This window comes from Henckelia pumila, chromosome 3, assembly GCF_033568475.1.
Source record: "Henckelia pumila isolate YLH828 chromosome 3, ASM3356847v2, whole genome shotgun sequence".
Classification (NCBI taxonomy): domain Eukaryota; kingdom Viridiplantae; phylum Streptophyta; class Magnoliopsida; order Lamiales; family Gesneriaceae; genus Henckelia; species Henckelia pumila.
This window is the reverse complement of record NC_133122.1, coordinates 198088557-198102164: the sequence shown is the minus strand read 5'-3', so window position 1 is coordinate 198102164 and position 13608 is coordinate 198088557.

The window sequence follows — 13608 nt, the reverse complement described above, 5'->3', positions numbered from 1 at the left end:
ATTGAACATGAGAAGCTGTTGGTTGAATCGTAAATCATTTTAAGCACGCATGTTAGACTGGTGTAGTGTAGCGAAGTAATTGATGAAGTTCGTGTTTATTTGACCATTGCACGGCAATAGACGCTTGTTGATCATGATAGTATCTTTGGATTCTTGATGATTGTTAGACATTGCATGTATAATCTGGGGCGCACCTATAAAAGTTTTTGAAAATTTTGGTTAAAAATTAAGTTAACTCTATCCGGGTTATGAGCAGAGATTGAAATCCTAATCTTTTGTTCTTGACTAAGTATGCGGATTACATGGGGTTAATAATTTTGAAATTTTAAAATAACAATTCCATCCGGGCTTGGACAATGATTGAAATCCTAATCATTGTTCCATAGCTAAGTTTGCAGGTTAAATGAGATTGATGCTCCATCCGGGCTATAGACGAGGGGATTGAAATTCTAATCCTATCTTAGTTATAGCTAAGTTTGCGGGTAATTATTGGGGCTTAAAAATACTGGGTGCAAAATCCGGAGGTACGTAATTAATCTCAAGAAAGTGCATGTTTTTGTTTGGGATTGTTGAGATGACGGAGTGCTGGATTGTGATACTTGCATTGAATTGTCATAGATTGCTAAAACATTCTTAGGATGAATTTTTTTTAAGTTTCATGAAACTGGAATGACATGGCACACACTCACGTTTACGTTAAACTGAAGGTGTATTGTGAATAATCAAAAGTTTGTGGTTTTTAGTTTTTGAAGTTGAAACTTATCGGAGGCTATATTGTTCATGATTCATTCTTACTTATGTCGTTGTCTGCATTTTGTTTTTGCATATCTTGCTCGAGGGCGAGCAAGGTTTAAGTATGGGGTGTAAGTTGAAACTTATCGGAGGCTATGTTGTTCATGATTCATTCTTACTTATGTCGTTGTTTAAATTTTGTTTTTGCATATCTTGCTCGAGGGCGAGCAATGTTTAAGTATGGGGGTGTTAATAAGTGCATTTTGTATGCATTAGTTTGTGATATTTTTTTGTCTATTTTGTGTGCATTTATATTGTTTTTATGTGTTTTTATGTGTTTTAGTGCATGCTTGTGTATTTCACTCCTCGGGTTAATTTTGTAGAAAAATGAATTGTAGATGAGTGAATTACGGAGCAGCTTTGTTCAAAAAATCAAATTTAATTTTATAGAGATCCAAATCAAATCTCTACTTTCAAAATGAATTTCAAGATGTTTTGAAGCTGCTGTCCAAATTTCAGCTCGATCCAACGGTTAGAACTCGAGTTATGAATTTTTCAAAATCGTCGCTCGGAGAAGAAAATGTGAGGCGCACGAGCGAGATTTGAGCTCGCCCGCGCGCGAATCAGAGTTCCAGAAATCTATTAGTTTTGTTGTGCGCGCGCGAGACTTCTTCCATGTGCGCGCGCGAGTTCTGGCGTCAGACTGTTCCGAAAATTCCTTGTGTTGGAAGGAAATTAATTGGTATGGGTTCCAGATCATATAAATAGAATATATATCATATTTTTGGGGGTTTCGAAGTTTCAGAACGTGCACAACACAGAGGGAGGCAGCTACAAGGCTTGGGAGAGAAGATTTCTCTTTTTTTTCTTCTTTTTTTTATTTTTGAATTATAATTTCAATTATTGAGTAGTTTGTTTTCAACCAAGACGGCGTGATTGAACCAAACAAATTTATGTAGAAAACTTAGATGTTTGTTTGAGATTTTTCAGAGTTGATTTTATTTTATTGATTGTCAGATTTATATTTGTCTTGTGAATAACCTGATCAACTGTTTGCTTGCATGTTAATCGATTCAAATTCGACAGAGGAGGTATTGATTTCGATCAGTCTCATAATTAACACATGGTAAAACCGACTAGAAATAAAATTCGGTTTCAATGTGCGATTTGGGTGTAAACTGAATTTTCACAAATATTTAATGCATTCAAATTTGATTAGAATTACGAAAGATTAATCCGTCAATATTTGAGTAGGTTTGATTGTTCTAGAAATAGACCTTTGAACAAGTTAGGATGATTCTCGTAATCTAAGATTAAATCTGAGTCCTGAATCGGCTACATGTTACATGATTTGTTCGGTACCTGCGTGTGTCTTGGTTGTCTCTATTTAATTTAATTTATTCTTTTTCTATTTTAAATCTTATTATTTTTAGTAATCAAATTTTTATTTAATTCGTTGCATCCTTCTTTATTATTTTATCTAGATTAAGTAAAATAATTAAATCTTGAGAATTGACAACAGTCCCTGTGGGATTGATACTTGGTCTTTCTGTCCACTTTATTATTATTTGATCTGGTACGCTTGCCAGTAGATTTTTATCACACCAATTTAGGCTGTCAATCTTGTACACCAATTTCTCAAAAGTTGATGTTGGCAATAATTTTGTGAAAAGATCGGCCAGGTTATCACTTGAGCAAATTTGTTGAGTTTAGTTGAGAAGTGTATGCCTCATTGTCTTCATAGATATCCGGGATATAAATGTTCCATCATAAGTAACAAGCATCCAGTTTGTCATCTTCCTTTGTGCGGATCATATAGATATCTGCATAACTAATGAATTGAAAATCACAAGCTTGAGTTGTGGTACGATTTAAAATTATATTTGAGTTGCACAGTTATATATAATCAGTTATAGTTTTTGGTAAAACGACAAGTATTTCTAAAGTCGTTTTTAAGACATTGTCCTAAGAATAAATACAAATACGGATACTTATCCTAATATATGATATTCATATTCTTTCGACGGGTTAATGAAAAAGTACTTTTATGCATCGCTTGATTCTTGGATAAAATAATGATTAGATATATGATACTAATATTTTTATAAAACTTGATCAGCCAATACTTAAATAAAACAAAGAGAAAACAAAGACAATTAATTTATTAATGTCTTACCATCCGTATCAAACCGAGCCTCATGATATTAGCCTCACTCAAATTATCATGACTTTTCTGACGAGTTCGACTGAATAATATTTACGAATGATTACTAATATAATGTAATATTTAATTTTTGTAAAAATATAATATTTGCTATAAATATATGTTATATTAATTAAATATAAAATTAACCAGAGCACACACTTGCGTATTTTTGTTAATTTTATAAATGCAACTTATAAATATGAGTAATTCTTTCAGTCATAAAATTATGCATGGTTTAAGACTTTAACGATCATGTGCACAGTGCATTTGCAATAATTAACACGTGTGGGGGAAAGAAACACCACCCAAAGAACAACAATAATAAATAAATTAATTAATTAACTGGAAGCATGACTGCTCATATTTATTTTTCCAATATAAGATTTTTATATATACTAGTGACAAAAGCACACACAATTACATATGTGATATAATATATAAATATTTTATGAATTTTTTTATGAAATAATGTATTATTTAATAGTTAAAAATTAATTATTGGTAGGATAATATAAATTTAATATGCTAATTAATATAATCAAATTGATACTTGAGAAAAAAAAAGTTGAGAAAAAGGTGTACCACAAAGGGTAGAATTGAAAAATGGTTTTTGGTGTGTCAAAACAGTTATTATATGTCACTCAACCTTTATATAATAGTATATATATATATATATTCTTCTTACAAAAACAAAAAAATTTAATTTGAAAATCGAATATTGCAAGAAATTTGTACAATAATTTCTGAAAATTTATATTTATATAATCTGGAAGTTTGTATATGTATAATTATTAATTATGAATCTTAATTATGATACTGTGCATCTCATGTATTTATATCCGTGAGACGGATTGATTCGGTCTACATTTGTTGTGAAAAGTAGTGATCTTTTTTTAATCGATTTGAATCGAAAATTTATATAATAAAATTGACTGGTGAGACGATCTCAGTAATTCACATGCTTGTATTATATAAAGATTTCCTTTCCTAAAGTACCTTTGAGAAAAAGAAAAAGAAAAAGTAATGAATTCAACAAGTGCATGTGGTTGACAGGTTGAGCTTGGCCTTATGGTCGTACCGTTTGGTCTCATTTATCTAAAATTAAATTGTTTTGTCCGCTCTTGTGTCTATTTTGTTGGTAGTTTTGTGATGGCCACAACACACTTTAATTGGATGCGTGTAACATAATCCTATATATTGTGTATATTTATTTTTAAATTTTTTTATGTAATTATGTATCGTGCATATTTTGTTCTAAAAGTTCTTGATTTAATTATAATATTTTCAAAATTAGATTAAATATAATATGAGTTTATTAAGACTATTTTTTATAATTATAAAATATGAAAATTGAAACACACTCCATTGAATTGAATAAAGATAACAAATAATAACAATTCAATAATATAATATAGTTAAAACTGTAATTTTGGTTCTATATGTTTGTCACTTTGCGATTTCGGTCATCTTAATTTTCATATTTCAGTTTTAGTCCTATATGTTTTGATATTTGGCAATTTCAGTCTTTTTTCTTCAAAAATGCTTACGTGTTACTGTACACGTCAGCTCCACATCAGCACTGCATTGGTGCCACATGAGCGCCACATAAAAAAAGGACTAAAATTGCCAAAAAAATAAAGATAGCGGACTAGAACTAAAATCTGAAAATATAAAGGACCGAAATCGCAAAATGACAAACATACATGACTAAAAAAAACAATTTTTCCTATAATATAAGTTGTAATATAAAATTTACAACATGATAAGATATTAAGAGAAATGGGTAAAAAAAAGATATTAAGAGAAATATTTTATATTTTTTCCCCTTTTTAGAAGTCTTTAATATCATATTGTATGTATGAAAGCAAAAATGTGTAAAAAGGTAATTTTTTGATTAAGAAAAATTTTCCACCAAAAAGTAGTTATTATTAGAGACTCTTGCTTTATTAATAGTCTGTGTGTGCATAGTAGTACGTAAATCAGTAAATGCCAGCTATTGGGTCATTATCTAAATTAGTGGACGGTGCACACGCGTTGTGTGTGTCATATAATAAATAATTTGTGGGTTTTGCATGTTCTTAGATTGTCTGGAACCTTATTATTCATGTAATTTTCTTTGTGTTTTAATTTTTTTTTCTTCAAATCTTTTAAAAAAAAAATTCGTCGTTGTGCATGTGAACACTTGAGCGAAAAGGGTGCAAAATTGAATTACAGTTGTAATTTAAGGGAGTTTTGTCTAGGACGTGAATGGGAGAGAGAGGATCGATTGAGGAAGATGGGCGTATAAAATGAAAAAAAATCGCGAAAAATCAGAACTATTTTTATGATTTAATTTAATACTTTAGCTTAACAAATTTAATAGTTGAGTTTTCCGATTCAGTTTGAAATATCTTTATACATCAAGAAAATAAGATCATACGAGCGAGATTATTATAAGATTTGGCAAAAGAAAACTTGTAATTTTAGTACGTAAATTTTGTCCAAACATATTTTTAATAATAGTTTTAAAATATTTATCCAATCAGACCTTAAATAACTGAATTACTCAAAAATTAGGAAATCATTGTAGTTTGAAAGTGTCGGTGAAATAATATTGATCAAAAGTACAAATAAATATATAATGTATTACCTTAAAAAATATATAATGTGTTGAAAATATATTATATTATATTAGAATTGTTGAAAATTGAGTTGTAGTGTGTGATGATGTAGATGATGATGATTTATTTTTGGACTAATCTCCCATTGAGATCTATAAATAGGTCTCTCCATTTGTGTAGAAAAACACAATTTTGAGAGAATAAATTTAAAGTGTGGAGTTTGAGAATATTTTGAGTTTTTGAGTTTTATAAATTTTACTTTTCACAATACGTTATCAGCACGATCGCTCGAAGGTTCTCTATAATTTCCGACGCTCCAAAATACAAGAAGAAGTCAAAAATATTCAACAAGTAAGAATTTTTATTTTACTGTTTATATATTTTTATTGTGTATATATTAATATATAATATCATGTTATGAATTTTTTAAAAACTTGTTATAAATCCTGGGAGGATGTTAAGACGACATCCCACACTCCCGGTAAGGGATACGACAAGTATAAAAGCCTCTAAGGTTTTTAAACATTATAATCATATTTGTATAATGTCATGTTATTATATAAAAGGTTGTCTATGACACCAATCTTATAATAATGTGATATGATATACTATACCTGACTTTATACTAACTATATTGGTATAATTTCACAATATTATATAAAAGGATGTCTACGACACCGATCTTATAATAATGTGATATGATATACATAATTATTTAATTATGATTATCATTATATGCATTGTATCATTATCACAAATTTTTATTCAACACATACTCGATTTTTCTTTACCCCCAACGGTCACAAATGGCTAGTTTTTGGCCTATAAATATTTTCACTCAAACTCATTTTCAATCACACCAAAATTCATTCTTCATCTCAAAATATTTTCTCCTCGATTTTTTTCGAAAAAGAAGAAAATGGAGTTTTTGGCTTTTCTAAGGATATTTTTCATAACGATTATGATCATCATGCTCACGAGTTTTGTACTCACCAGCGATTTTCCACCACATGCTTTTTCTCTATTTGTACACTTACTTGTACTCATCGTTTATCCATTATTTTGTATTGTCATATTAATGGAAATTAACTAATAAAATGCATTGTTATTTTTCTAGTACCACCATGTGAAACTTGGCAAAGCTTGAATTCGTTGCACTTGATATCACTGGAAAAAATTATATGCCATGGACTCTTGATGTTGAGATGCATCTTGAGTCATTGGGTCTAAGTGAAAGCATTAAAGAAAATAATATATCAACCTCACAAGATAAAGCAAAAACTATGATTTTCTTGCGTCGACATCTTGATGAAGGGTTGAAATGTGAGTATCTCACAGAAAAAGACCCAATGAATTTATGGAAAGGGCTGAAAGAAAGATTTGAGCATATAAGAGAAGTGATACTCCCGACCGCCCGTGATGAATGGAATACGTTGAGATTCCAAGACTTTAAAAAAGTTAGTGATTATAATTCTGCGATGTATCGAATAGTCTCGCAATTAAAATTATGTGGACTTGAAGTCACAGAGATGGAAATGCTTGAGAAAACATTTTCCACTTTTCACGCATCGAATATAACTCTACAACAACAGTATAGAGTGCGTGGATTTTCGAGATATTCCGAACTAATCGCATGTCTTCTTGTGGCGGAAAAGAACAACGAATTGTTAGTAAGAAATCATCAATCCCGACCCACTGGATCAACGGCATTTTCTGAAGCAAATGTCATAATAAAAAATGAAAACCAAAATCAAAGGAATAGACCAGATTTTGGTCGTGGACGAGGTCGAGGACGTGGGCGTGGACGTGGACGTAGAAATGACCGTGGTCGTGGACGCGGTCGTGGATATGAAAATAATCGAGATAGTTATTTCAGTAACTCATCTCAAAAGAGCGTCACGCACCACCCACTAAAAAGGCAGCATGAAAACATGAGTGAAAATGAAAATCACTCAAAAAAAACCGAGAGTGTTTGTTATAGATGTGGCACTCCGGGACATTGGTCACGAACTTGTCGAGCCCCCGAGCACCTTTGTAAGCTCTATAAAGAATCGATAAAGGGGAAAGGAAAAGAGACTAATTTTGTTGAAAATAGTGACCATTTAATTGGTTCAACTAGTTTCAGTGCTGCAGATTTTTTGAATGATTTCGAAGACATTGATTAAAAGATTGGTGGGACTAGATTGTAACAAATTTGTATTTTTCATGCATTTTTGTATTATAAAGCATGTTATATTTTACATTTGTATTGTACTTAATTTTTCTTTATTACATTTTTGTGAAGTTTGATATGAAAAATGCTATGAGCAAACATGGAAATAATATCATGGAAATTTGCATACCGGATAATGGTACAACACACACTATTCTGCGAGATGAAAGATATTTCTTGAAACTAAAACCAACAAAAACAATGGTGAATACAATATCAGGTCCTGTAGACTTGATTGAAGGTTTTGGTAAAACGAAATTTTTGTTACCTAATAGTACAAAATTTTTGATAAATGATGCTTTATATTCACCACGATCGAAAAGAAATTTGTTGAGTTTTAATGACATATATTCTCATGGGTATGATACTGAGACAATGACTGATGAAAATCAGAAATATATGTGTCTTACCACATATAATTCAGGAAAGAAATTTGTAGTTGAGAAACTGCCAATGCTCCCTACTGGATTGCATTATACATATATAAGTCCAATTGAATCAAATATGGTGATGGATAATTCATCAATATTAACAAATTGGCATGATTGATTGGGACATCCTGGTTCAACAATGATGCGAAGAATTATTGAAAATACACATGGTCATCCACTGAAAGACCAGAAGATCTTTCAGAATAATAAGTTTCAATGTAAAGCATGTTCACTTGGAAAACTTATTATAAGACCATCACCAGCTAAAATCCAAACTGAATCACCCATATTTCTTGAACGTATTCAGGGTGATATTTGTGGGCCAATTCATCCACCATGTGGACCATTTCGATACTTTATGGTATTGATCGATGCCTCTAGCAGATGGTCATATGTATGCTTATTGTCAACTCGAAATGTGGCATTTGCAAGATTGATGGCTCAAATAATAAAATTGCGAAATCAATTTCTCGATTATACAATCAAGAAAATAAGACTTGATAATGCTGAAGAATTTACATCCCAGACTTTCAATGATTATTGTATGTCAATGGGAATCACTGTTGAGCATCCTGTAGCTCATGTTCATATGCAAAATGTGTAACACCCGGTATTTTAAATACGTAAATTCGCATGCATAATTAGGATATTTAATTATTTAAATTTGTGATTTATGGGTTAAATAATTATGTGAATTATTTGTGCATGATTTAATTTATTTTTTTAAGCATTTAACCCATAATTAGTGATTTTATGATTTTTAGTATTTTAATTATTTTATCGCGTAGACGGGACCGTGGACGGACAAGATGACAACTTTCTAGCCAATTTATTTCATGAGCCTTTTAAGAGCCCAAAAATATTATTTTGAGTTTTATTACCTCAATATTTTTAGTATTTAATTTTATATAATTTTAGGGGTCCGTTTTTATTCAAAATAAGCCAAAATATTGACTTTTTAGTATTTTTAAAATTTCATTTATTTGATATTTCGGAATTTTATTAAGTTATCAGATTATTAAATATTAATGGGAATTTTTAAGTTGTATATTTTATATTTAAAACCTTATTTATGTTTTAATTACCCTATATTCTATTTTTAATTAAAACTCTAACCTAATCTACCCAAAACCCCACGTTTCTTTCCATCAGCCTCCTCACCCCATCTCCATCATCTTCCTCGTCGATCCAGCAGCCGAGGAAGGACCCCATAGCCGATTTTCTTCAAAGTTTCAAGGTTTCTCGTCGTTCCGTCGTCCCGGAATCGTCTCATGCTCGTTTTTCTCTTCAAACTTCGGTGCTAGGCATGTTTTTATTCTACTTTTTCGTACAATATCAGTGAATATTATGTGTGCGTGGTGTATGCGTTGATTTGTTCTTGAAAATTTTCAGAAATTTATTTGAGTTTGTTCTTGGTGCTCGATTTGATGTATTCTCCATTCATGCCCACGTTTCTTTATTTCATGGCACGTTTAGCTGCTGGTCTAGGTTCAGAGGAAGTGTGGGGGTTGCCTGGACTCGAATGGCTCGAGTGGTTCGAGCCAAACAAGCCCAGGAAACCACAGTGGTTCGATCGGCCATCGAGGGTGCAGAATAGGGTTTCCGAGAGAAGGGGTTCGGGTTCATGGTAGTAGGCTGCATGGGGCTGGGGGCTGGTGCAGGTTAGGTCCGCCCAGACGTGGGCTACGTCTGGGCGGCGGCGCTCCGGCCAGGGGTGGCCAGAGCAGGCCGGCAGCAGCCACGGAGGGGCTGCTGCTCACGGCCGCAGCTGAAGTGAGAATAGGGCAGATCGGGTTTAGGGTTTTAGGGTTGGTCCGGGTCGGGTCTTGGGTCCGGGTCGGGTCTGGAAGTAAGTGGGTTAAGTTAGTTGGGTTCGGGTCCGGGTTAAGTTAGTCGGGCTCGGGTATTTTTATTTTTAAGTTTTAAGTTTAATTAAAGGTTTAATGGGCCTAATTAAATCTTAAAATTTTATTGGGCTCCATTTAATTATTTTGGGTTGATTTTAATTAATTGAGATTTAAATTAATTTAATTAAGTAAGTCCAATAATTTTTATGGGCTTTAGGGCCCGTGAAAGTTATTGGACCAGTCTTTGGGCTTTTGGGCCCATTGGGCCAGAATTGGTTGTTAATGGGCTTTAATTATTTAATTGGTCTTAGAATAATTTTATTGGGCTTAAGTTTGATAATGAGCCAGATTTAAGTAATTGGGCTTGAGTGTTAGGGCCAGCAGTCCAGTACAATCCATGAGAAATTGCATGTGTCCTGAATATATATTTAATTATTTTTATGCATTGAAGTTATTTTAATATTTATATGATAGTAAGAAATTAAATTAAATATATATGAAGGACACACATTTTATTTAAGTACATGCATTCATGAAATAATTTTAGGTACGATTCAATGTTTAAGGTTGAGCAATAATAAAATATTTTTATGTTGGAAGTTGAAGTAGTGTGACAATTTGAGGGGGATTCGTCCCCATATGTGAACTATTGAAGGGCAGTTTACTGCCAATTTAAGAGGTGATTCGTCATCGCCACGTACGTTGGTTTCCACGCTGATCAGTATTTAATGTATGATTTAAGGTTACACTACGAATACAACCATGCGATGTTAGAAAATTAATTGCTCAACAATATTTATGTATTATGTTATTTAAGTTAATTTAAGTTATGATATGTTATGATATTTCTAAGCATGCTCATTCATGTATATGTTATGTATTAATATTTAATTGTTTTAAATTATTTTAAACCCTTGTTATGTTAGCATGTTGGGCCTTTAGGCTCACTACACTGGTATGGTGCAGGTGAGTTCGTAGAGGAGGATGTAGCTCCTACCGACGGCGAGGACATATGAGCGGACATGCAGTGACCCCGTGACCGTGATAGATGTCTGAGTCACATTGCATGTTTTAATTATGTCAGCATGTTACACTTTTTAATTATTTTTCAGTGGTTGTGGTTTTGAATATTTTATTTGAATATTTTCAGTGCATGCAAATTTTAAATCATTTTTCTTATGCAGTATTTTTAATTAAATGTTTGACTCAGATATTTATTTTATTTAAAGAATGCAATTTTTATTTAAGTTATTTATTTTAGTCATTTATTTAAGTTATTTATTTATTTATTTTAAATCTTTTTATTCTGTGCATGTATGTATGGGCATATATGTGCATATTTTATTTAGTAAGTATATATATATAAAAAAAATTTCCGCATATTTATTTATTAATTATAGAGTTAGGGTCGTTTCAAAATGGATTAGCTGAATCATTGATTAAACGTCTACAACTGATTGCTAGACCAATGATTATGAAAACAAAACTCCCTATTTCTATATGGGGACATGCAATTTTACATACTGCGGTATTAATTCGCATCAGACCAAGTGCATATCATAAATTCTCCCCATTGTAACTTGCATTTGGTAAAGAACCAAATATCTCTCATCTAAGAATTTTTGGATGTATGGTGTATGTGCCTATTGCACCACCTCAACGATCAAAAATGGGTCCTCAAAGAAAAATCGGTATTTATATCGGTTATGATTGTCCATCAATCATTCGATATCTTGAGCTTCAGACAGGCGATGTGTTTACATCACGCTTTGCTAATTGTCATTTTAATGAAGAAATATTCCCAGTGTTAGGGGGAGAAAAGAAACACATCGAAAAAGAAATCACATGGTATGTACCATCATTGTTACATTTGGATCCAAGGACCAAACAATGTGAAAAAGATGTACAACAAATTGTACATTTGCAAAGAATAGCAAATCAAATGCCAGATGCATTTGCAGACACAAAAGGGGTGACAAAATCATATATACATGTTGTAAATGCCCCAGCTCGAATTGAAATTCTAAAGAAACAGATTGAAGACACTCATGATGTCATTAAACGCCTGAAGCGTGGAAGGCCAGTCGGTTCCAAGGATAAAAATCCTCGGAAAAGAAAAGGCATAGAGAAGCATGATGATCATAAAATAGAAAATGGTGTTTCAGAAGAAACACCTGATGATGAAAATGTTTTGTCAAAACCACAAACTGACGAGAATCGTGAAATCTCTATCAATTATATTAATACTGGAAAAATATGGAACCGAAAAGACATAAAAGATATTGATGAGATATTTTCTTATAATGTGGCTTGTGACATCATAAATGAAAATGAGGATCATGAACCAAAATCTTTTGGTGAATGTAAAACTCGTCATGATTGGGCCAAATGGAAAGATGTCATCCAGGTTGAATTGGATTCGCTGAATAAACGTAATGTTTTTGGACCTATAGTCTTCACACCTGAAGGTGTAAAACCTGTTGGATACAAATGGGTTTTTATTCGAAAGCGAAATGAGAAAAATAAAATAGTCAGATATAAAGCTAGACTTGTTGCACAAGGTTTTTCTCAAAGACATGGAATTGATTATGAAGAAACGTATTCTCCTGTTATGGATAAAATTACGTTTCGATATTTGATTAATTTGGCAGTGTCTGAAAATTTGGAAATGTGTCTTATGGATGTTGTTACAGCTTACTTATACGGATCACTTGATAGTGATATATACATGAAAATCCCTGAAGGATTTAAGATGCCTGAAGCACAAAGTTCAAAACCCAGAGAATTTTATTCTATAAAATTGCAAAGATCATTATATGGGTTGAAGCAATCAGACCGAATGTGGTATAATCGGCTAAGTGATCACTTGATGAAAAAGGGATATGTAAATGATCCAATATGCCCTTATGTTTTCATCAAGAAAACAACATCCGGATGTGTAATTATTGCTGTATATGTTGATGATTTAAACATCATTGGAACGAATAAAGAAATTCAAGAAGTTATGATGTACTTGAAAGAAGAATTTGAAATGAAGGATCTTGGAAAAACCAAGTACTGTCTGGGTTTGCAAATCGAACAAAAAGAATGTGGAATTTTTGTTCACCAGGCAAATTATACAGAAAAGATCCTTAAACATTTTAATATGGATAAATCAAATCCATTAAGTACTCCAATGGTTGTAAGATCATTAAATATAGAAAAGGATCCATTCCGTCCACGTGAGGATGATGAAGTTATTCTTGGTCCAGAAGTACCATATCTAAGTGACATTGGTGCCCTTATGTATTTTGCAAATTGCACTAGACCTGATATATCTATTGCTGTAAATTTATTGGCAAAATTCAGTTCATATCCAACAAAGAGGCACTGGAACGGAATTAAACATATATTCCGTTATCTACAAAGAACGACAGATTTGGGACTTTTGTTCAAAAGACACCAATCAAAGTATCATTGGTTATGCTGATGCTGGATATTTATCTGATCCACATAAGAAACGTTCCCAAATCGGATATGTATTTACTCGTGGAGGCACCGCAATTTTTTGGCGTTCACAGAAACAAACACTCGTAACAAC